The sequence below is a fragment of the Elephas maximus genome, chromosome 4 (genome assembly GCF_024166365.1).
Source record: "Elephas maximus indicus isolate mEleMax1 chromosome 4, mEleMax1 primary haplotype, whole genome shotgun sequence".
NCBI classification, from domain to species: Eukaryota; Metazoa; Chordata; class Mammalia; order Proboscidea; family Elephantidae; genus Elephas; species Elephas maximus.
In genome coordinates this window covers 25,811,756-25,838,826 of record NC_064822.1, presented here as the reverse complement: position 1 = coordinate 25,838,826, position 27,071 = coordinate 25,811,756, and positions in this window count along the sequence as shown.

Sequence of the window (27,071 nt, the reverse complement as noted above, 5' to 3'; positions counted from 1 at the left end):
CAGTTTATTATCATTTCTTTAATAGTTTTTCTTGTTAGGTGCCATCAAGTCGGTTCTGACTCATAGAGACCCTGTGTACAGCAGAACGAAACACCACCTGGTCCAGTGCCATCCTCACAATCGTTGTTATGCTTGAGTCCATTATTGCAGCCACTGTGTCAATCCATCTCGTTAAGGGCCTTCTTTTTTACTGACCTTCTACTTCAACCAAGCGTGATGTCCGTCTTCAAGGACTGGTCCTTCCTCATAACATGTCCAAAGTACATAAGATGAAGTCTCGTCATCCTCCCTCCTAAGGAGCATTCTGGCTGTACTTCTTCCAAGACAGATGTGTTCGTTCTGGCAGTGCATGGTATATTCAATATTCTCAACAACACCTTAATTCAAATGCATCAATTCTTCTTCGGTCTTCCTTATTCATTGTTTTCTTTAGTTAGAATCCTTGAAAATGAAAAGTACTTAAGTGGTATAAGTGAATAAGCATGACCTTATAGGGTTGATTAAAATTATAAAAATGAACCCATGGCCTCTCACTGAAGAAATTGGTCTAGACCAGTAGTTCTCAGCGGGGAGATTTTGCCCCCAGGGGACATTTGACAATGTCTGGAGACACTTTTTGGTTGTCATGATTGCGGGGAAGGAAGGCTGCTGCTGGCATCTGGTGAGTAAAGGCCAGGGATGCTGCTAAACATCCTACAATGCACAGAACAGCCCCCCACAACAGAGAATTATCCAGCCCATAGTGTCAATAGTGCAACGGTGCCAAGGTTGAGAAACACTGGCCTAGACTGACGCAGTACAAATGAAAGTGTAAGCACTGAAACCCTGATGGTTTTTAGGCTTTTCATTGCTATCCAAAGTCTAATTGTATATGCTGCCAGAGACACTTGAGGCTGATAGCTCCCCAATAAATCTGCTTGTGAGTCTGACTCCCACATACAGAGTCAGGCCTCCAAATGTTGGTTGGCTCTTTCAAGGAGCAATAAAACCCCTACCAGGTAAGTGCATCCCATGAGTTTACAAACTGAAACAGTTCAATCTTGAAGACACATGAAAATTATTCTATGAAGATATTTTAAAACTATTTCTCTATAGAAGGAAGAGGAGTCCTTGAGTAACACAAATGGTTAAGTGCTCGGCTACTAAACAAAAGGCTGACAGTTCAAATCCACCCAAAGGCCCCTCGGAACAAAGCACTGGCCATCTACTTCCAAAAGATCACAGCCATTGAAAACCCTGTGGAACACAGTTCTGGTCTGAAATACACAAGGGCACCATAAGTCGGAATTGACTGGACAGCAACTGGTTATAGAGGGAAGAGGCTAGAGATGATCGGAATAAGGAAATGAGCAGGTGCCCTTCTGCGCAAACCGAACCACAGGAGCCTGTCTAGCAAGTATGTGCGTCTAAGGACACATGTCCCCCGCCTTATTGGAAAGCTGGAAGATCCCCCGCATGCATATGGAATTGCCCCTCAGAAAAAAATTAGAGAAAACTGGCTATCCAGGGGTGGAAAGTTCTAGATAAACCTGATGCTATTTTGAGATCTAAAAATATTGCCCATAAGAGCTTGAAGCATGTCGTCAGATCTTGGGCAAGTGTGAGGACATGTTTCCAGAGAGACATTTTTACCAGCACCCCAGCTACTTTCTCAGAATAACCTGTTTCACCAGGTGACCCTGTGTTCCTTTCATCTCTCTGTCTTCACCCACCTCTGATGGCAGGGACATCCTGCGGTCCCCTGCTGTGCATCAGTCAGAAAAAGAAAATCAAACCCATTGCTGTTGAGTCAATTCGGATTCATAGCGACCCTATAGGACAGTGCAGAACTGCCCCATAGAGTTTCTAAGGAGCGCCTGGTGGGTTACGATCTGCTGACCTTTAGTTAGCAGCCCTAGCTTTTAACCACTACCCCTGGAGGCTTTCTACATCAGTCAGAGAGCTTCTCAAACAGAGCCCCTAAGGCTCCCCTGCTGGAGAGATAGGAACCCACTTGTCACAAAGAAGCATCACCCAGGAGTGCCACCTACTGGACGAAGGGAAGAGGGCAGAAAACTGCCACAGGAGGTTCTCAAAGAATTCAAAGGTGAGTCCAGGGAGAGGAAGGAGCCCTGGTGGTGCAGAGGTTAAGTATTTGGCTGCTAACCAAAAGGTCAGCGGTTTGACCCTACCAGCTGCTCTGTGAAAGAAAGATGTGGCAGTCTGCTTCCATAAAGATTACAGCCTTGGAAACCCTACGGGGCAGTTCTACTGTGTCCTATAGGGTAGCTGTGAGTTGGAATTGACTCCATGGCAACAAATTTGGGTTTTATGGTTTTAACAGGTGAGCAGGAGTCCCTGCGTGATGCAAACAGTTAACCTGCTAGGCTGCTAACTAAAAAGTTAGAGGTTTCCGTCCACCCAGAAGTACCTCAGAGGAAAGGCCTGGCAATCTACTTCCAAAAAATCAGCCATTGAAAACCCTGTGGAGCACAGTTCTACTCTGACACACATGGGGTGGCAACTGCAAAACAAAATAATAATAAAAAAAAAATCCTAGTTCCAAATTCCTGTCAGAGCCATGTTCTGAAGATGCTTCACTTGGGCTCAGACTTAACATAGTTCATTCTACTTTGATTTTAGAGCCCTGATGACAGTGGTTAAGAGCTACAGCTGCAAACCAAAAGGTTGACAGTTTGAAAATCACCCTAGATCAGTTGTAAAAACCACAGCTACTTTTTTTTTTTTTTACAGGACTTGACCAGTACCTAGAACAGGGATGGAAATCAGTGCTCAACTCTGAGGCCAGACCCTGGGCTCTGGAGGTTGGAAGGAAGGCAATTCTGAGATGATCCAGAGTTAAAAAGGCTGGCGGCTGAGAAGGCTGGCCGTCTGGGCTGAGAGGGAAGGCATTCGCCATATGGCCTTTAAGTTCACCATTCCTGCCCTGGACACGAGAAACCCAGGAGGTTTTTCCATATATTTTTGCATCACAGAAATTCTATCTGAAAAGAAGGTTTGGATCCATGATCAACCTGAACAAATTCAAGCAATGAAATATTGGGATTCTATTCACCTTTGTTAAGGATTCCTAATTTCTAATTAGAGTTCTCATTTAAAAAATCCTGTCTAACACATGTTCAAGCATGATGGAACTTGAAGCCTAGCCCTTGGCAGGCCTAATTTTTACTGAATAAAGACGACAAAGCCCCTAAGCAGGCACTTGGCATTGAAATCTCCATTCACATTTATCTGGAGTCCCTGGGTGGTGCCAATTGTTAACACCCTCGGCTACTAACCAAAAGGGTGCAGGTTCAAGTCCACCCGGAGCTGCCTGGGAAGAAAGGCCTAGTGATCTAATTCCAAAAAATCAGTCACTGAAAACCCTGTGGAGCACAGTTCTACTCTGACACACATGGGTTCTCCCCGAGTCAGAGAGGACTTGATGGCAACTGGTCACATTTATCTGGGGACAAAAAGACCTAGAATTTCAGCTACTTCTATTATATTAGCCATCACTCTAGTCTTGATTTATGAACTCTCTCTATGTGTCAGGCACTCTACTAGGCAAAGAAGTTTTCTAGCATAATCCTCATAACATCCTCTGAGGTAGCGATTATACCCATTTTGTAGATGCAGAGCTTGAGGGAGCTCTTAGAAGCTGTGTGACTTGCCCCAGGTAACACCGTTAGTAGATGGTTGAGCTCTGTCTTGCCTCCTGGGTATGCAGTCAGATTTCAGGACTTGAAAGGAAACAAAGGAATTTTGGCAAGACCTGCTTAGTTAAATGGGGTCATTCAAGAGTCACAGGGGCACTGTTTTATGGGGGACCCAGATGGAAGGCTGTGATGGAGTCTCCTCCTCAGGATTCCTAAGTGGGAACGACATGACAGAAATTCACCACCACACAACATGGTGGGCCATGGAGACATGGAGGGGTCACTGCATTTGACATCAGTAGGAAGGAAAGACGTAGAGAAAGGGATAAGAATTACAAACACCATGACTCGGGTGTGGGTTCTCTTTTATTTCATCTTATGAAAATATATGTTAAATAGTTCATATATTTGACCCCTCGTTAATAAAAATAGTGAAATACCCATTTATTAAATTAAATCAAACCTCAGGTAAATTAAACAAAACTAAGTCAAGTGAGGAGAAGAGAGATGGAGAGGAAATGCGTGCGGCGACCTCATTTTTGGCTTTCTTTCCAGAAAGGAGCACTGGCCAGAATGAACTTCAAAAATAAAGAAATACCACAAATAATGCCTTTTCTGTTCTTACCCCCAGGCCTTATTGGAAGCTCCATTCACAGTTCCTCCGGTAAGTTCCTTTCTTCAACAATCAGCCTACTGTCCCCGAAATCTGGCAAGGGCCTTTGACATAACCAACAGCAAAGGAAATGTTTTAACAGCTCTGTTAATACAGCAACAGAGGTTTATTGTTGTCAGACAGACACTTAATGCGAAGCTACTGCCACTTCCACAGGCCTACCTGCTCAGCTTCGAGGGGCTTCCCGCAGAAAAGGCCAAGTCCCCGAAGCCCAAGGATTAGCTCCTTCACTGGAGAGCGGCAACTTCAGAGCCCAGGGATTTCCAATTTGGGATCTGGAATTGTCAAGCACTGGGTTTGAGTCCAGATTCTCCACTGACTCTCACTTGTGGCAAATTGTTTAGTATTTTTAAAGCCTCGTAACCTTAGCACATTGCCTCACATGTAGTAAGAACTTAACAAATAGAAGTGCTTTTTTTTCTTTAAATTTTTTCAAAATATTATTTACAATATACCTGCACTAAAGTCTGTAATGTTCTCTTTTGTGATTCATAAGGTTTTTATCAGCTGATTTTCAGAAGTGGATCACCAAGTCTTTCTTCTTAGCCTGTCTTAGCCTGGAAGCTCTGCTGAAATCTGTCCCCCATTGGTGATCCTGCTGCCATTTGATATACCAGTGGCATAGCTCAAGAATGAACAAATCAGTTTTAGAAAGAATACAACCAAAAAATTCTTTAGAAGTGAGAATGGTGAGACTTCAGCTCACTTACTTTGGACATGTCATCAAGAAAGACCAATCACTAAAAGGGACATCATGTTTGGTAAAATAGAGAGTGTCTTAGTTATCTAGTGCTGCTATACAGAAATACCACAAAATGGATGGCTTTAACAAAGAGAAATTTATTCTCTCACAGTCTAGTAGGCTAGAAGTCCAAATTCAGCTCCAGGGGAAGGCTTTCTCTCTCTGTTGGCTCTGGAGGAAGGCCTTTCTCATCATTCTTCCCCTGGACTAGGAGTTTCTCCTAGAAGGAACCCCAGGTCTAAAGGACTCCCTCTGCTCCCAACGCTGCTTTCTTGGTGGTATGAGGTCCCCCTGTCTCTCTGCTTGCTTCTCTCTTTTTATATTTCAAAGGAGAGTGGCTTAAGACACTGTCTAATCTTACAGATTTCATCAATATAACTGCCACTAATCCATCTCATTGACATCATAGTGATAGGATTTACAACATATAGGAAAATCTCATCAAATAACAGAATGGTGGACGATTACGCAATGCTGTGAATCATGGCCTAACAAAACTGACACATGTTTTGGGGGGACATAATTCAATCCATGAAGGAGGGTCAACAAAAACGAAGGAAACCCTCAGTAAAAAGGATTAATACAATAGCCAAAACAATGGACTCAAACATACCAGTGATTGTGAAGATGGGGTAGGACTGGCAATGTTTCGTTGTGCTAAATATAAGGTGCTCATGAGTTGGAGCTGACTCAACAGGACCTAACAAAAACAACAAAGTGTGCAAATATGAAATGTACAGTCTGATGATATTTACATAATTACATTATATATAAATAGCATCCAGGACAAAATATAGAACATTTCAGCACCCTAGAAGGCTCCCTCATACCCTTTCCCCACCATACTTGCCCCCTCAGAGAAAACAACTTTCCTGATGTCTATCACCATGGATGCAGTCCTGGTGGCACAGTGGTTAAGCACTTGGCTGCTAACCAAAAGATTGGTGGTTCAAACCCACCAGCCGCTCCTCACGAGAAAGATGTGGCAGTCTCCTTCTGTACAGATTACAGCCTTGGAAACCCTATGGGGCAGTTCTACTCTGTCCTATAGGGTCACAATAAGTGGGACTTGACTCAGTGGCAACGGGGTTTATCATAGATACGTTTTGACTGTTCTTGAACTTTCTGAGAATTTAATCATACAGTATGTAATCTTTCGTGTCTGGTTTCTTTCACTCAGCCTTCTGTCTCGGCCCTTGTGTTTTTGTTCTCTCTTATCGAACAATATTCCGTTGTGTGAATATACCACTACTTATTAGTCCATTTTGCTGTAGATGAACATTTGGGTTATTTCACTTTGGGGTGATTATGAACCTTCTTGTGCATGTCTTACTTTTTTTTTTTTTTTTAAAGAAATAGAATATGAGGTCTGTTTCCCTCATTACTGGTAGACCGACTTTACAAACCCATTTTTCTCTTCTGCTCTTCTCATCTTTCACCCCAGTGATTGTATTCAAATTCTGACTAATTTATTCCACTATTTCTGTATTTCTCTCTCTATTGCATTATTTAACTTTCAAAGAAATGAAGCAGTAGCTGGAGAACCCCTTAAAGATATCTGCGAAAAGTTTTTTTTTTTTTAAATACAGATATAAGATCATTTATGTGATTTAAAAAATCCATCACAATCCTTTGTCCTGTCTTTGAACAAGTATTCCTTTAATCTAGACTGTAAGACAAGAAATGGGTTGGAGGGGTGGACAAAGATTAATTTGATGTGAATCTTGCTTTCGAAAGCTTACAGTCTAGAAAGAGGGAAAATGTCCATATTCAATAACAACACTACCAAGTAGAGCGAGCTAACTGCAATAAAGGATGTTCAGACTGAAAAAAAAAAAAAAAAATCCCATGGAAGCTCAGAGGAGGGAGTCACAGGAATCAGCTCTCCCAAACAAATCATCTTACCAAAGCCCTCTAGCAGATACCACGTGACTAGTAAATATAGTAACGCAGAATTAAAACATGTTCGCAGTTATCAAGAGCCAATTAAACAATATACAAGGCAATGTGTTGCATGTTTTAAAGAATACTAAGACGAAAAATGTTCCCAGGGTTTATTTGATGCTGCCTCTTCCAATTACTTTGCACAGAAACAAATATTTTCTATTTATTTTGTCCTCGATGTCAAAGAAAAACCCCATTCACCTGAAGGTCTTCTGAAGTTACAAAAGTTACAAAATTTAGCTTTCTCCTAAGTCAAAGCGAAAACTGAGGCACAAAGAAATGGAATGCAGTTAGTCTAAAGCTTTAAATAAAGGCGACTCTGGATAAAGAATAAACAAGGATGCTCTACTAGCAGCTGAAGCCGCTGAGTGGTGGAAACGGTTAACGCCCTCAGGGGCTAACTGAAAGATTAGAGGTTCAAGCCCATCCAGCGGTGCCTTGGGAAATAGGCCTGACAATGTGCTTCTGAAAAGTCAGCCACTGAAAAGCCTATGGAGCACAGTTCTACTCTGACACGTACCTTCATTACATAGTGCTGCTATGACAGAAATGCCACAAGTGGGTGGCTTTAACACAGAGAAATTTATTTTCTTACAGTTTAGGAGGCTAGAAGTCCAAATTCGGAGTGCCAGCTCCGGGGGAAGCCTTTCTCTCTCTGTCGGCTATAGAGGAAGGTCCTTGTCTCTCCTCAGCTTCTGCTCCTGGGAGATCTTCAAGTGTCTTGGCCTCTCTCTCCCCCTATCTCTGCTTTGCTAGCTTGTTTAATCTCATTTATAAATCAAAACAGATTGGCCCAAGATACACCCTACACTAATCCTGCCTCATGAACATAACAAAGGCAACCCATTTCCAAATGGGATTATAACCATAGGCATAGAGGTTAAGATTTACAGCACGTATTTTGGGGGGACGTCATTCAATTCATAACAGGGTCGAATGAGTTGTAATTGACGCAGTGACAACTGGTACCGGAATCTGAGAAAAGTTTAGCGGAAGCTCTCCCATCTTATTGCGGACATAAGGGCTCTCTTGAAAGCAATAGCTGATGTTCCAACACATGTCAGAGTTGTAGACATTGGGGTGAGGGGCTTCAAATGAAGTGACTATGAAAGGCCAGCCATCGGTCACATGATGCTTTCCTCAAATGTGTATTTTTCTATGTGTAAATGTATGTGTAAGTTTCAGAAACGTTCTAGTCTAAACAGATGTCACTCTCAAGTATGATACAAAAGAACCCTCTCCCTTCCCCCTCACCTCTCTCACCCTTTTAAAAGTTGATACTTCAGGCACCACAATACATCAGGGAGCGTTAACCTTAGCTATCAATTCATCTGACATTCCAAAGGTCTAGAAATTGTGTCATAAATGTCTTTTTAAATATAAATATGAAGATCTCTGGGAGGCACAAGTGGTTTACGATTGTCTACTAACCTACAGGTTGGTGGTTCAAAACTTTAGAAAGGTCTGGCAATCTGCTTCTGTAAAGATTACAGCCAAGAAAACCCTATGGAGCAGTTCTACTCTGTAACACATGGGGTCACCACGAGATAAATGGGTATGATGCCATACAAATCACTTTCAGAGTTTTTAAATGTAAATATTTAAGCTTTAAATTTTAATATTTTAACAAAAAGTTGACTGCAAGCATGAAAATGAGCAGTAATAAAGTTCTAGTCATTCTCTTTAGTTAAACCAAAGAATGGAAGTCCTCAGATTCAAATAATAAAATCCCTCTCTCATGACAAAGCTCTTGTCTCCACCTTGTGTTTTGAAGGCTTACGCCTGGCGTGGGTGTGTGCAGAAACTCCTGCCCACAGGATTTCCATTGACGTAGGTGGGAACCCTGGAGTCCAAATATATAACCCCAAATAGGTCAGGGAAAGAGACCTGCCACAAAGGGCAATCTGTCTTAAAAATCCCGGAGTGTGACAGCTCCTATGAGAGAAAGTCTTAGAGACCCAAATATGTAACCCTCTGTTCTAATTATCTCAGTAAGTAGGTTTTCATTAATAAAGTCATTTAGCAACTTAGCATCCAGGAGGTCCTATCTATAGCTGTAGTGATGTTTTCATCAATAGAAATCTCTTTTACCTCGAGTTTTTGAAAATGAAGACATTAACGCAGAATGGGCATCTCTTCAAAGCTGTACAGGGATCTGGGAAAGTACGTGTTCTGGATTGAAGTGTGCCTCTCCCCCCAAATCCGTGCTGTGTATCCTAATCCCTATAATTGTAGGTGTAATCCATTAGGGAATAGGGTTTTCTTTGTTATGTTAATAAGGTCAGATCAGTGTAGGGGGGGTCTTAAGCCAATCACCTTTCAGATATAAAATAATCAGACTAGGCACAGAGAAGCAAGAAGAGATGGGGGAAGGTAGACACCAAGCCACAAGAAGATTGCCAAGGAACTGAGGAACAGAAGCTGAAAAGACACAAGGGCCTTCCCCCAGAAATGACGAAGACAGAAAATCTTCCCCTTGAGCCAGTGCCCTGAATTCAGACTTCTAGCCTCCTAAACTGGGAGAAAATTAATTTCTGTTTGTTAAAGCCACGCACTTGAGGTATCACATAACTAAGACAGTAGGCAAAGGCATCTGGTGTTTTTAGGAGTCCCTGCTCTGAAGAGAGTGTGGCCCAATGCAGTTCCTCACTTTGCTGCCCAAGGCAGGACTCAGTCATCAACAGCATGTTTTGTGCCCAAGGTATGTGCCCATCAGCCTGTCCCAGAGGACTTAAGTTGTGGAGGTTAAGTTGTGGCCCCCCTCAAAATAGAAGTGTCCCTTGTATAGGGGAAACATAAACCTGTAAACCTGGTTGAATAAGACAGGTAGTTAAAAACAGGTTTTGTTAGGAAAGAGGAAAGAAGGGGAGGGGTGGGAATGATCTGGAAAGGATAAAGTCAAATCAAAGGCCCTGACTATTTAGAGCTTGGGAGGAGAGTACTCTAAGGGCAGTGGATGGGATAAGTTTTTCCTCCTCACAGCTTAGCGAAGCATCAGCTCTACAACTGGCTTTCAACAAGCCTTATGATGCTGAGACTTTTCTGTTTGCTGCGATACTTACCATATCATAAATACCATGATATGTTATGATGGTCTTATTGATTCACACAACTGTCCTATGAGACAGGCATTCATAGCTCCACTTTATGGATTAGGACATTCAGGTTGAGTGGTTAGAATGAATGGCCTGCCCAGTGGACAGAGGTGGTAAGAGAGCACACGTCCTCCCCCATACACAGCACAGCAACACTGGAGACACCCAAGGCCAAAGACATTCTCGTTAAAGGGGCCTAAAGAACAAAAACCAGTGCCGTCAAGTCAACTTCAACTCATATTGACCCCATATGTGTCAGAGCAGAGCTGTGTTCCATTGAGTTTTCAAAGGGCTTAGCGTGTGTCTCTAATAGAACTCAAGTCTTCACACTCAAATCCAGCACTCTGCCTGCTACTTCCTAATGCTGCCAGGGAACAGATACATCCCTCACCTGCACATAGTGGAGCAGAGAGCAAGGCCTGGACTGGATAATCTCTAAGGCCTTCTCCCTTCTAAGATGTCTGGAGTCTGGTTTTTTGAGCCAAAACCACATTTGCCTTGTTTGGTTTTGTACACCGTTCTCTCCTTGCCTTTTGAAGTCATCCCCTCTCCTGTTCCTGACTCCAGCAGGTGAGCTGAGAAAGCAAAGAGTGGGAAAACAAAGCCATGATGATTGATAAAATCAGAGTTGGGTTGCCCAGTATAAACCACCAGTTGCCATTAAGTTGACTCCGACTCATGGCGACCCCATGTGCATCAGAGTAGAACTGCACTCCACAGGGTTTTCAATTGCTGATTTTGGGGAAGCAGATCACCAGGCCTTTCTTTTGAGATGTCTCTGGGTGGACTCGAACCTCTAACCTTTCAGGTAGTAGCCGAGCATGTTAACTGTTTGCATACTTAAGGACTTCCTGGTGTAAACAGACCAAACGTATCCCTCAGATATCAGCAAATCAGGGCCACTAGGACATTTTTAAAAAGAATGGAGACGTAAATTTACAAGCACAGTACCAAAGTACTGTGGTTCTCTTGAGAAAAGAAGAGTTTTGTTGGTCTTTATTATACTCATTTTATGATTTAATAATGATTTGAATGTTTGTGGGATACTCTACCCTTGGCAGTATGTAGAGCCTCTAAGGGGCCACCCTGGCCCCCATCAGCATAGGGAATTGAGAATCAACTAAGTGGCTGATAAAGGAAATGGAATTCCAGTAGTGTTCTCAGTTCACATTAAAGACCCTGGGTACTTAGAGTGTGGGAGAACGGTGTTCTAACAGGAGCGGATGGGATGCGTTTCTCCCCCTCACCACTTGGTTAAGTATCAACCTTCAAGAGCTTTTGAAAAGGTTTATGAGGCTGAGACCCGTCTGTTTTCTGGGACACCCACCACGTCACAAACAACATTCTGTGTTGCAATCTCACGTGATTCACATGACCATTGTATGAGACAGGCATGAGCAGCTCCATTTTGTGGGTTAGGACATTAAGGCTGAGAGGTCCAGCTGAATGGCACCCCAGAGTACCCCTGTATATTTCTCAGGATCAGAGAAACTCGAGTGTGAGTGGCTGGTATTGCCACCGTGTGTCAGCAGGTGGCTGAGCCTGACTTTATCCTCACAATTCCTGAGGCCAGTCCCTTGAGGAGAATGGCATCTCAGTGCCTCTAACCATCCTCACCTCCCCTGGCAACAGCTTCTAAGATACCTCGTGTCTCCTATCTGGGCACACTTGGTGCTGTGCCTGAGGGCTCGGACCGAGGTGCCCGGTTCTGGGGCAGGGACAAATCAAACACTTGTTTCACCGTCTCGCAGGCTGGGACTGGAGAGGCCTGCTGTACGTCCCTGCCTGTTGGAGCCAACGTGCTTTATACCATCCAGGGAATCTCTACCAGACACTGTCTTGAAAAATCCAGTCTCAAGAAGCAGTTTATTGATCTGGCAGATGATGAGACGACAGCAGAGAGGAGCTCAAGCGCTGCTTTGGTTTTTCCATCCTGAAGTGAATCTAAAATTTCCCCGGGGGGATCATTAGCCTCGTCCATCTGCTGCAGCAGAAGAGCCCAGCTGACTCTCCAGTGCAGTCAGGGTTCACCGAAATGGCTCCGTCAACGTCTCCCAGCTCTCTTCTCTGCCCAGCAAGACCAACACATTCTACCCTGGGTTTGGGGCAGGCCAACACCTTGTCCCAGATTGCCTCTTCCAAAAGGGGTCCTCTTGCATCCTTTAGTTCCTGCCCTCTCCTTGTCTCTTTATGGGATGAAAGCAATAATTGCTGGAACAGCTATAAAGTTTTAAGACTTTATATCCAAGAGCAAAGGCGGCGGGGGGCGGGGGGGAGCGGGGACTTGGCTCGCACACGTAGCGAAGACAGCTAACCATTTTCAGCGGTAAAGAGAAGGGACAGAATTTGGGCTGGTACATACAAAGTCACCAGCAGTTGTCATTTAAACAGACATCTCTCCTGCCAAACCTGGGACAACCTGAGCTGTGTAACGTGTTTCTTGCACTTGTCACTAAGTAGATATGCTATGTTTTTAGAGGAGAATTATAGGAGGTTAAATACTCAGGTTGCAGATTGTGTACAACCTGTTCCTAACGCAAGGGGTTTGACAGCTATGTGGACAAAAATACGTAATAAAAGCCTCATGCAATTGCTCATATTGGCAGTGAAATACAACCAGATTGGATTTCCCCAGGACACCTATAGTAGCAAAGCATGTTTCAATCTGATTAGAAAGTGAGCCGCTCTCTACTGGAACAAATTATACACTCCCCAGGCCAGCAATAGGAGAACGTTAACAGCAAATGAAGTCTGACAATTAACTGCTTCAAAGCAAACTTTCCACCCTTCCTCTTCCACCCTATCTAACACCATTGTTGGAACTGCATATGTGGTTTTTTTTTTTTTTTGGAATCCCTGGGTAGTGCAAAGAAAACCTTGTGGTACAGTGAAGTCTTTCGCTACTAACCAAAAGGTCGGCACTCAAACTCACCAGCCACTCTGCTGGAGAAAGATGTGGCAGTCAGCTTCCATAAAGATTTACAGCCTTGGAAACCCTATCAGGCAGTTCTACCCTGTCCTACAGGGTCACTGTGAGTTGGAATCAACTGTATGGCAATGGGTTTTGGGGTAGTGCAAATGGTTTATGTGCTTGGCTACTAACCAAAAGGTTGGAGGTTCAAGTTCACCCAGAGGTCCACTGGAAGAAAGACCAAGTGATCTACTTCCGAAAAATCAGCCATTGAAAACCCTGTGGAGTGCAGTTCTGCTCTGACGCACATGGAGTCGCCATGAGTCAGAGTCTATCCCACAGCAGCTGGGAACCGGCACTCTTCTCACAACACGCAGCACACCAGCTCTTGAGCTACCAAAGAAAGCCGATTCTGCGGTGGAAACCTTAACCATCAAAACAAATGCAGGCTGAAATTCCTCTCCCTCTTCAAAATTCTCTGCAAAACTTGCTTCTGGTAAAAACACTTTGTCCCAGAAAAGCCATGATACAGTTTTAGTGTGCAACGTAGGAGGGAACTTCCTTAGACATTTTTATGGGACCAGAGTGTGGATAAAATGAGCCTCCTTTTGCCCTCCCCACCCCAGCCTCTCCAACCCTTGAGGTCATGCTGTTTTGTGTCAAAGATAGCCGTGGTTACAGCCCATTAATCACCGTTTACTCAGACAGACCCTGACAAGAAGGCTGATAGCATCAGCAGCTCTGGGGAGAGAATGCAGAGGCAGGCAGGAAGGGGGGTGTGGCGACATCACCACATCTGTAAGGCCATTAGCTCAAAAGCCTGTCATTCCTCAGCATGTTTTCATGAACTGAGAGCTCATGCCCTAACTCGGCCTCACTTCAGTTGGCCAACCTCACAGACAATGGGGCCATTAATGCCTGAAGAATAACAGCATGCCCAGGTAAGCTTTCTTCTATCATTACATCAGCAGTGGAGTTCTATTTGTGGATGCCATCTGGAACCATTTGTGATTTAAATTGTGTGTACAGACACCCACACATATATACACACACTCATGCACTCAGAGGCTGGGCATGCCATTTTTATACATTGGCCATAGCTTCTGAACTCAACATTGGGATATCTGGTGTGATAAGCAAGAGTAATATTTTTTTTTTTGAAAAAAAAAAAAGTACATGCATGTTGTTGTAAAGTTCAGCCAAGTGGCTTCCAACGTATGGTGACCCCATGTATAACAGAATGAAACACTCCTCAGCCTCGAGCCATCCTCACAGTCCTTGTTCTATCTGAGCCCACTGTTGCATCCACTGTGCCAATCCATCTCGTTGAGGGTCTTCCTCTTTTTTGCTGACCCTCTATCTTCCCAAGCACTACCAAAGTACATGAGACGAAGTCTCGCCATTCTTACTTCAAAGGAACATTCTGGCTGTACTTCTTCCAAGACAGGTTTGTTTGTTCTTCTGGCAGTCCGTGGTATATTCAATATTCTTCACCAACACCACAATTGAAAGGCATCAATTCTTCTTCAGTCAGAATTCTTTGGTCATTGTCCAGCTTTAGCACGTATATGAAGTGATTGAAAATAAGACTTGCAGTAAAATGCACCTCAGTTTTCAAGATGACAGCTTTGCTTTTTAACACTTTGAAGTCTTTTGCAGATTTGCTCAGTGCAATACATCCTTTGATTTCTTGACTACTGCTTATACAGATATACATACTTATACATATACAGATATATTATCCATCATACATACAAACAGACATGTATATACATAGACAACAACAGATTTGTTCTTTCTTTTGGCAGTCCATGGTATATCCAATATTCTTTGCCAATGTCATAAATCAAAGGTGTCAGTTCTTCTTCAGTCTTCCTTATTCATTGTCCAGCTTTCAAATGCATATAAGGAGATTGAAAACACCATGGCTTGGGTCAGGTGCACCTTAGTCTTCAAGGTAACATCTTTGCTTTTTAACACTTCAAAGAGATCTTTTGCAGCAGATTTGCCCAATGCAATGCGTTGTCTGATTTCTTGACTGCTGCTTCCATGGGTGTTGATTGTGTATCCAAGTAAAATGAAATCTTTGACAACTTCCATCTTTTCTTCCTTTATCATGATGTTGCTTATTGGTCCAGTTGTGAGGATTTTTGTTTTCTTTAAATTGAGGTGTAATTCATGCTGAAGCCTGTAGTCTTTGATCTTCATCAGCAAGTGCTTCAGGTCCTCTTCACTTTCAGCAAGCAAGGTTGTGTCATCTGCATAACCTTCCTTAGAAGTGAGGATGGTGAGATTCATCTCACATACTTTGGAAATGTTATCAGAAGGGATTAGTTCCTACAGAAAGACATCATGCTCGGTAAAGTAGAATGTCAGCAAACAAGAGGAAGACTGTCAATGAGATTGATTGACACAGTAGATGCAGCAACAGGCTCAAGCATAACAACAATTGTGAGGATGGTGTAGTAACAGTGTTTTGTTCTGTTGTATGTTGCTATGAGTTGGAACTGACTGGACGGTACCTAACAACAACAACAATGTACACAACAAAGTATAGCTACATAGACAAGTAGAGGGAAAGAGAGATGTGAGGAGCCCTGGGTGGCACAGACAATTAAGCCCTTGACTGATAACTGGAAGGTAGACAGTTCAAATCCACCCAGAGGCTTCTTAGAAGAAAGACCTGGTGATCTGCTTTCATAGCCATGAGAGCCCTAGGGAGCACAGTTCTACTCTGACACACAGGAGTCACCATGAGTCGAAATCAACTGGATGGTAACTGGTCTTTATATATATATTATTTATGTAATAAGTAAATGATAAATCGAAATACAAATTCTCCAAATCAGAAATTTTAACAGGTAAACTTTTGTTTCTCAGTAAACAGTTCCACTATAATAGTAAGAGACTTCAACACACCACTCTGAGTAAAGGGCAGAACATCTAGAAAGAAACTCAACAAGGACAGAAAAGATCTAAAGGCCAAAATCAACCAACTTGACTTCACAGACTTACATAGAACACTTCACCCAACAGGAGCAAAGTATACATTCTTTTCCAATGCACATGGAACATTCTCCAGAATTTTAGTCCACAAAGCAACCCTCGATAAAATCCAAAACACTAAAATAATACAAAGCATTCTGCTGATCACAATGCCATAGAATTAGCAATCAGTAACAGGAAGAGCAAGGGGAAAAAAAATCAACTACATGGAAACTGAATAACACCTTGCTTTAAAAAACTGGGTAATAAAAGAAATCAAAGAGGTAATCAAAAATTTCCTAGAATTAAATGATAATGAAAGCACATCATACCAAAACTTTTGGAACATAGCAAAGGTAGAGCTCAGAGGTCAATTTGTAGTGATAAACTCACACATCAAAAAGAATAGGCAAAAATCAAAACATTAGCCCCACAACTCAAACAAATAGAAAGAGGAGGGAAAAAGAAATCCACAACACCTGAAGAAAGGAAATAATAAAGATAAGAGCAGAAATAAATGAAATAGAGAACAGAAAACAATTGAAAGAATCAGCAAATCCAAAAGTTTGTTCTTTGAAAAGATCAATAAAATCAACAAACCATTGGTCAAAGTGACAAAAGAAAAACAGGAGCAGAAGCAAATAATCCAAATAAGAAATGAGACAGGGGATGTTACAACAGACCCAAATGAAATAAAAAGAATTGTAACAGAATGCTATGAAAAATTGTACTCCAACAAATTTGAGAACCAAGAGGAAACGAACAAATTTCTAGAAACACTTCACCTGCCTAAATGAACACAAGCTGAGAAAGAAAATCTGAGCAGACCCATAAGAAGAGAAGAGATTGAAGAGGTAATTAAAAAAAAAAAAAATGACCCCCTCCTCAAAAAAACAAAAAGCCCTGGCCTAGACGGCTTCACTGGAGAATTCTACAAACATTCAGAGAAGAGCTCATACTACTCAAACTATTTCATAACATAGAAAAGGAAGGAGTACTTCCAAATTCTTTCTATGAAGCCAGCATAACCCTGTCCAACACTCATTCCCTGATAAAAACTCTTAATAAAATAGGTGCTTGGCAGATTCGAACTGCCAACCCTTTGGTTAGCAGCTGTAGCACTTAACCAGTACACCACCAGGATTTCCCAACAAAATAGGTATAGAAGAGAAATTCCCTAATATAATAAAGGGCATCAATGCAAAACCAACAGCCAACATCATTCTCAATGGAGAGAGGCTGAAAGCATTCCCCCTGAGAATGGGAACAAGACAAGGATGCTCTGTATCACCATTCCTATTTAACATTGTGCTGGAAGACCTAGCTAGAGCACTAAGGCAAAAAAAAAAAAAAAAAAGACATTCTTATTGGACAGGTAGAAGCAAAACTATCCCTATTCACAGCTGATATAACCCAATACTTAGAGACCTCCAAAGATTCCACAAGAAAACTACTGAAACTAATTCAAAGATTTAGCAGAATAGCAGAATATAAAATCAACATACAAAAATCAATGAAGAGAACTTTGAAAAGGAAAACTGTATCATTTATAATAGCCCTTAAAAAGATAAAATACTTGGGAATAAATCCAGCGAGAGACATAAAAGACCTATACAAAGAAAACTATAAAACACTACTGCAAGAAACCAAAAAAGACGTAAATAAATGGAAAAACATACCATGCTCATGGACAGGAAGACTCAACGTTGTGAAAATGTCGATTCCACCCAAAGTGAGCTCCAGATATAATACAATCTCTATCCAAATACCTACAGCACCCTTTAACAAGATGGAAAATCTAATCACCAACTTAATAGGGAAAGGAAAGAAGCTCATAAGCAAAGCATTATTGAAGAAAAAGAACAAAAAGAATGAAGTAACACACTACCTGATCATACTACCTAACCTGATCTTAGAATCTACTATACAGCCATGGTAGTCAAAACAGCCTGGTACTGGTACAATGGGAGACACACAGACCACTGGAACAGAACCAGGAAACCAGATGTAAATCTATCCATCTATGGTCAGCTGATACTTGACAAAGGCCTAAAGTCCATTAAATGAGAAAAGACAGTCCTTTTAACAAATGGTGCTGGCAAAACTAGATGTCTATCTGTGAAAAAATGAAACACTACTCATACCTCACACCATACACAAAAACTAACTCAAAATTAATCGAAGACCTAAATATAAAACCAAAAACAATAAAGATCATGGAAGAAAAAATAGGGAAAACTCTAGGGGCCCTAATACATGGCATAAATGCACTACAAACCTAACTAAAGATGCACAAACACCAGAAGATAAACTAGATAGCTGGGAGCTCGTAAAAATTAAACACTTATACTCATCAAAAGACTTCACCAAAACAGTAAAAAGAACATACAGACTTGGTAAAATTTTTTGGTTATGACATATCCAACAACTGCCTAATCTCTAAAATCTATGGAATATTTCAACACCCAATAACAAAAATACAAATAATCCAATTAAAAAATGAGCAAAGGATATGAACAGACACTTCACCAAATAAGACATCCAAGCAGCTAGCAGAGACATGAAGATATGCTCACTCTCATTAGCTATTGTTGTTGTTGTTGTTAGGTGCCGTCGAGTCGGTTCCGACTCATAGCGACCCTATGCACAACAGAACGAAACACTGCCCGGTCCTGTGCCATCCTTACAATCGTTGTTATGCTTGAGCTTATTGTTGCAGTCACTGTGTCAATCCACCTCGTTGAGGGTCTTCCTCTTTTCCACTGCCCTGTACTCTGCCAAGCATGATGTCCTTCTCCAGGGACTGATCCCTCCTGACAACAGGTCCAAAGTATGTAAGATGCAGTCTCTCCATCCTTGCCTCTAAGGAGCATTCTGGCCCCATTTCTTCCAAGACAGATTTGTTCGTTCTTTTGGCAGTCCATGGTATATTCAATATTCTTCGCCAACACCACAATTCAAAGGCGTCAACTCTTCTTTGGTCTTCCTTAATCATTGTCCAGCTTTCACATGCATATGATGTGACTGAAAATACCATGGCTTGGGTCAGGTGCACCTTAGTCTTCTGGGTGACATCTTTGCTCTTCAACACCTTGAAGAGGTTCTTTGCAGCAGATTTACCCAATGCAACGTGTCTTTTGATTTCTTGACTGTTGTTTCCATGGCTGTTGATTGTGGATCCAAGTAACATGAAATCCTTGACAACTTCAATCTTTTCTCCATTTATCATGATTTTGCTCATTGGTCCAGTTGTGAGGATTTTTGTTTTCTTTATGTTGAGGTGTAATTAGCCATTAGAGAGATGTAAATCAAAACTAAAACAATATACCATCTCACCCCAACAGTACTGGCACAAATTAAAACAACAGAAAATAAATGCTGGAGAGGTTGCGGGGAGATTGGAACTCTTATGTATTGTTGGTGGGAATGTAAAATGGTACAACCACCATGGAAAACAATATTGAACCTCCTTAAAAAGCTAGAAATAGAAATACCATAGTATGCAGCAATCCCACTCCTAGGAATATATTCTAAATAAATACGAGCCGTCACATGAATAGACATATGAACACCCATGTTCATTGTAGCTTTATTCACAATAGCAAAAAGATGGAAACGGCCTAAGTGCCCATCAACAGATGAACGGATAAAGAAATTATGGTATATACACACTGTGAAATACTACACAATGATAAAGAACAATGATGAATCTGAAAAACAACTCACAACATGGGTGAATCTGGAGGACATTATGCTGAGTGAAATAAGTCAATTAAAAAAGGATAAGTATTGTATGAGAGCATTATTATAAAAACCCCAGAAAAGATTTATACACATAAAAAAGTCTTCGATGGTTAGGAGAGAAGGGAGGGTTTAGCGAGGGGAAACCACTAACTAGATAGTATAGAAATGTTAACTTTGGTAAAGGGAATGACAACACACAATATAGGGGAAGTCAGTGCAACCTGACCAAGGCAAAGAAATAGAAGCTCCCTAAAACCAAAAAGACCAAATCCATTGCCATCGAGTTAATTCCAACTCATAGCAACCCTATAAGGCAGAGTAGAACTGCCTTCGTAGGGTTTCAAGGAACACCTGGTGGATTCCAACTGCCGACCTTTTGGTTAGCAGCCATAGCACTTAACCACTATGCCACCAAGATTTCCAGAAGCTTCCTAGACACATCCAAACACCTCGAGGGGCCGAATTACAAGGGCTGAGGGCTGGTGCCCATAGTTTCAGGGTACATCTAGATCAATTGGCATAACATAGTTCATAACATAGAAAATATTCCACATCCTATTTTAGCTGGGGTCTTAAAAGCTTGGGAGCGGCCATCTGATATACATCTATTGGTCCCATCCCATCTGGAGGAAAGAAGAATGAAGAAAATCAAAGACACAAGGAAAATATTAGTCCAAAGGACTAATGGACCACATGAATTACAGTCTCCACCAGCCTGAGCCCAGAAGAATTAGATGGTGCCCAGCTACCACCACTGACCACTCTGGCAAGGATCACAATAAAGCATCCCAACAGAGCAGGACAAAAATGTAGAACAAAATTCTAACTCACAAAAACAAATCAGACTTACTGGTCTGACAGAGACTGAAGAACCCTGGAGACTTTGGCCCTCAGACATCCTGCTAACTCAGAACCGAAGCCACTCCCAAAGTTCACCTTTCAGCCAAAGATTAGACAGGCCTATAATACAAATACAAATAGTAATATATGTGAGAAACATGCTTCTTAGTTCCACCAAGTATAAGAGACCAGATGGGCAATACCTGCCCAGAAGCAAAGGCTAGAGAAGGCAGGAAGGGACAGGAAACCTGGATGAATGGACCCAGGAAACCTGGGCTGTGAAAGGGGAATGCTTACAGATTGTGGGGAATGCAACCTATGTCACAAAGCGATTTGGGCATACATTTTTGAATGAGAAACTAATTTGCTCTACAAACTTTCACCTAAAACACAGTGATATTAAACACAATTTTTGTTTCTCTTTTGAAGAGATAGGTTAATACTAAAATTGTTTAAATTAAGACCCGATAACAGTTTTTAAAGAGAAGAGACTTACTTTATTCACAAATAGCTTTAAGTCACAGAGGCAAAATTTACCTCACTTTAGAAGTGAAATTTTGGAGGTCAGACCATGAGATGCCCACTCCATCTCACTTGAGGAATTCCCATTTTGCGAATTCCATTAGCCAATTTGTTAAAGACCCTCACTTCCTCTCTCAGACAGCAACTTGAATGGACATGAAGTCAACTTCTGGCATATGACTCGGTAGCAATGGTTTATTTCCTTTACCAGTTCTCTCTGACAGGGCGATGGGTAGGGGCAGAGAGAGGGAGAGAAGACCAACCTTGGGGTGAGACGTGGGGATGGACAGCTGTGTTTGACTGGATAGAGCTCCCTGGTTTGAAGAGTCAGGGCCTGTTACCTGAGGTTCCCTGAGATCTTGTGGGTTTTCTGAATTATACTATTAGAGTTTTTTGTGTGAGTCAGGGGATTTTTCAGTTCTCAGTTAAAACAAAAAGATTTCAGAAGCAAACGTCATCCAGCCCCTTTTCTTACTGCACGCTCTACATCAGCCAATTTAATTGCCCAGTTGGGAAACCACATGCCCAGTGGATGGACTGCAAGCCTCGGGGAGTGTCACCCACTGTATCTTCCACTTGGCCTTGTTCAATGCCATTCAAATTTATTTTAAAGAAAGTCATGGAAATTCAGGGGATTGGAGAACACAAAACACCGATATCACAGAAAAAGTCATGTATGAATTTTTGAATGAGAAACTATTTTGCTATATAAACTCTCACCTAAAACGCAATAATTTTTTTTTAAAAAAAAGAAGAAAACTCTTCTGTAAACAGGAGCATTTACAGATGATCTGGGATAAAATATTAAGACAGGTAAAGCTGCTTCCTGAGACGGGGCAGTGACTCACAGATGGACAAACAAGCCTCATTCGGCTCCAGGGAGGTATTAATCCAAACAAAATTATCCTAAGACCCATACCAGTCCCATACCCTTCCCGTTCTCCCAGAAGACCAAATAAGAAGAAAGCTTAAATAAAAGTTTTCAAATAAAGAGACATATAAAAAGCCTCAACTTGATGGTTGGAGATTTTTGCCAAGGATTTCAGGCAAGTAACTATCAAAGCCTCTCTCTCTTGAAAAAAGAGAAAAAAAAAATCAACAATGGGGTTCAGATATGCCACAAGACGCCCTCCATAAATACAAGGTTTTATTTAAGAGATAAGGTGAACCCTGGGGCTCTCTAACAGTCCCTCTCTGTGAGATAAACGCTAAGGCATTTGTAGAAAATAAAAGTCTTTGAGAAGCCAAGACTTTTCTTGTCAAAACAAGGAGATTATTTTCTAGCAACCAAGTTCAGAGTCTTTGACCTTGCCTGCCATTAGGGTAAATGAGATGATAAGAGAGGTAGCGAGGGATTGAATGAGACAGTTAATGTGTGAGGAGAATGAGAAAGAGGAAGCATCATCCAGGTGCTTTAATAGATGCATTCCCCATTACTCCCAACTGTATCACAACACCAGAACAAGTTGATTTACTATTGGACTTTATTTGGACTTATGACCCGGATGCTGTGGCTACTACTTATGGGCAACCCCTGACTGCATCAGCCCCGCTCTCTGGGCTCTGGCCCTGCAGACAAGTCGTGCACTTGGGTGTAAAGAGTAGTGTTGGGAACACGTTGCCATCCCTTTTCAGATGTCCTGGCAGCGGGGGCCCCAGCTTGCCTTGTAAAAGTAGCTCCGGAGCAAATCGTTAGCACATCTAACCTCAATATTTTGAAATCCAGAAACAACTTTGAGTCATGCTGGTCGTACTGTAGTTTTATTGCATTTTTTAAAAAAACTGAGTCAAAAAATAAGCTGGGGATCCTGTGAATTATCTCTGTATATATGTCAAGCTCAGGAATTTGGTACATGAATCAAAATGATGGAATGAAACAGGATGGCACCGGAGCATGTCATTGGAGGAAAGTTCCCCTGGCCTTGGGGATGTGCAGCCCTTCATCAGTTGGGCTCACCATCCTCTGCCTCACATACCTGGCACAGGGGCTGATCTTTGCAAAGTTGGAGCTATAAAATACCCTTTGCCCTGTACAAAAATTAGAGACTCACTTAAAGCACAAATGATTGGCACTGCTGACATAAATCTGTGGCTTCCGGCATTTGTGTTGTCACGGCCCTTCTTCTCTATGGGTCCGTGAGACAGGGATTTTAGGTAGGGTTTCCATGAAAAAAAAAAAAAATTAATAATTATTTCTCTGCTAGGGAAATCTCAGTGTTCTGTTATGACTGAAACGACCTGTCAACATTTCCCAGATGCTTTCATGAATCTCTAGGTCAGACTTCTCTGGATGCGTGCCACACATTTCACTTCAAGTGTCAGCTGAGCAAGAAATGCTGGGTTAGGTCTGAGTCTGGGAATGGTTTATGAGCCTACGGCAACCAAGGCAAGGACTGCAGGTCACCTTCCGAGGGTTCCCAGGTTGGTGGGGGTGATTGGCCTATACTGACCATAATTCAAACTAACACCCCTCATACTGTGGAACACTAAACAGATGAGAAAATCCAATAAAGTATTTGAGAAGAAAAACAAGCAGACTTGCAGTGCCTGGCACTAAAATAGATTATACCCAGTGCCGTCGAAATAGATTATAAAACTCCCATAATTAAAATAATACGGTATGAGTACTGGAATGGATGAAGAAATCAATGGGTCAGAATAGAATGTCTAGAAACAGACCTCCCAACAATCAATATTATATGACAAAGGTGACATGTCCATTTAATGGGGGAATGTAGATTATTATGAAATTGTACGAGTATAATTGCTTAAATCTTTAAAGAAAATAAAACATTTGAGATTTACCTCATGCCTGACACAAAAAGAAATTCCAGGTGGATTAAAAAAATAAGTATTTAACATGAAATCATAAAGAAGAAAATGTAGTTGACTGTTTATGTATATGTGTTTTAGGCCTTTTAATATATATATATTAAGATATACATATAATATATATTCATATATTTATTTAGGCATATTTATATATGTGTGTTTTAGGCCTTTATAAGCATAACACAAGAGACAGAAATTTTAAGATAAAAGATGTTGTTGTGTGCCACCAAGTCAATTCCAACTCATAGTAACCCTATAGGACAGAGTAGAACTGCTCCATAGGGTTTCCAAGGAGAACCTGGTGGATTCAAACTGCCAGTCTTTTGGTTTGCAGCCAAACTCTTAACCACTCTGCCACCAGGGCTTCGAATTAAACTTCTGCACATTATACAGGTACAGGCACACACACACACAGAGAAAAATGGGATGATAAATACATAATCGATAAAGAAAACATACACATGACCAATAAACTCATGACAAACATCACATCTCAAAAATGATCAGAGAAATGAAAATTAAAGCAATGAGTTATTATTTGAACCTTATCAAATTGGCAAATATTTGAAAAATTGTGAATACCCAGATGGGCAAGGTAGGACCCTCTCACACACTACTGGTGTGAGTATAAAATTTTTTCAAGATTTGTATTTGATCTGCTGTATTTGACAATACAGTTGAAGGTCATGTATTTGAGTCTTAACACCAGAAATTCCTAAACACTCAAGTTTTCTAAAAAAAAAAAAAAGTTTAAATGATTACCCTTTTTATATTACATCATTCTATCATCTGAGGATTGATTTCCTGTAGTGTAAATTTCATGTGCTAGTATTAATGATCAGAAACGAGAAACAAATAAATCTAAATTAAAAGGACAATTACAGTAACATCAAAGCCATCTTCTTAGATGGTGCCTGCTGCCACCACCAACTACTCTGACAGGGATCACAACAGAGGGTGTCGGACAGAGCTGGAGAAAAATGTAGAACAAAATTCTAACACATTAAAAAAAAAAAAAAGACCAGGCTTACTGGTCTGACAAAGACTACAGAAACCCTGACAGTATGGCCCCTGGACACACTTTTAGCTCAGTAGTGAAGTCACTCCTGAGGTTCACTCTTCATCCAAAGATTAGACAGGCTCACTAAATAAAATGAGACTAAATGAGCACACCAGCCCAGGGGCAAGGACAAGAAGGCAGGAGAGGACAGGAAAGCTGGTAATGGGGAATCCAAGGCTGAGAAAGGGGAGTGTTGACCTGTCGGGGGGTTGGCAACCAATGTCACAAAACAATATGTGTATTAGTTGTTTAACGAGAAACTGCTCTGTAAACCTTCATCTAAAGTACAATTAAAACAATAAATCAGTAAATTTATTATTTTTTTTAAGCCATTTTCCTAGTAACTGGTACATTCTAACAGTCCTTTGTCATTTACACATTGCAGTGGGCATGGCAGATACTGTTGGCTGGCTGTTACAACAATCATTCTTGAGCCTCTTCCCCTTGTTCATTTTCACCATAAATGTTGATAAAGCTCCCCATACACTTTTCCCACCTGCAGACTTGAATGCACGTGTCATGTGAATCTGTACAGCAGTTCTAAGAAGATGTTTGCTAGACCTCCTGGGACAGCCTTTGTTTTCCTGATACAGAGAAATAATCACTTGGTAGGAAAAGGGAAGTCACATCTTCCTTGTTTATTCTCTTCTTGAATGAAGATGTGAAGCCCGGAGCTGGGGCAGCCATTTTGTGACTGTGAGAAGAAGTCAAGAGAATTACAGAGACTTTAGCTCTGGCATAGAGAGCCCCCGGTATTTTTGTTATATAAGAAAAACTCACCTTCATTTTTTGTCCAAGCCAACTTAAATCTGGTTTTTTATTACTTGTTAGTGAATGCATTCATAATTGATCCAGTGGGTACCAACAGTTAGAAAGCATTGCAAAAATACATGACATACATCCAATCCCTAAATCTATAAAATAAAAGAGTACGCATCCAGAAGACATGGAGGCAGAATAACATTTTTTTTTAAATAAACATACGCTTTGGAATAAGATTCCCCAATTCTAAAAATATCATTAATTCATAAACGGTCATACCTGAACATTCTGGATAAATCATCTTTCGCTAAATACCTAAATACCTAAAAGGTCCTTAAAATGATCAATTCTAGTATTAAACTAACAAAAATAATAGAAATGTATTACAAAATGTACATTCACAAATGCTTATTTTAGTATTATAACATCAAAATGAAAACAGAAAAGACTTAAATGTCTAATGATAGACTGGTAAGTCTTTAAAAAAAATAATATACATCCATTATTGAGCGTGTTATAGAAGAATATTTACAGGTATAAGAAACACATTGCTATATAATTAAGAGCAAAAAGCAACCTACAAGACAGAATAAACAGTGCATGATTATTTTTGTTATTGAAGCCTGAGACCACATCTATCTTATCAGTGTGTACTACATAGCCTGCCACAGTTAATGTTTTTTTAAAATTTTGTTAAATAAATTAATATGTGAAAGACATTTAGTAGACTGTTATTGGTCATTTTTTCTGTTTTTCACTGGACACTTACATATCACTGTTCTTACTCAAATTTTCCATTAATTTTTCATGAAACATATACAACATGTACGTAAACGTACAACTTCTAGAATTAGGGGGGAAAATTTAAAAGATAACTGAGGAAATAAGCCCTTATTTTCTCCAACTCCATTCCTCACCTTTGTAACTCTAAATGGCATGCTCACCTTACTTCCTGTGGACCAGCCTTGTCTCCAGGGATGTGTAACTGAGCTGGTCTCAGCAAGCGCCAGGATGGAGTCTGGGCAGATTGATTGTTTGAGCCCAGCCGGTGAGGGACCAGCAAAGTTCATGGCCTTCTCCTTTCCCCACTCATTGTGCTGGCTTCCCACTGAGGTGTCACCAGAGCCAACCTTTCTGTTCCTCCTCCTCCTCTCTCTTCACTCCTCTACCAATAACCCAGGTGGATTTGCTCTGCACGCCATACTCTGCATTCCCACACCATCTAGTTTGTGTTTGGCAAAGTGACAACGAGCTATTATGAGCAGGTGCTTTTTGTCTTCCTTTCTAAGATAATATTTTCTTCTGTGGGAGCTCTAGGAGGAT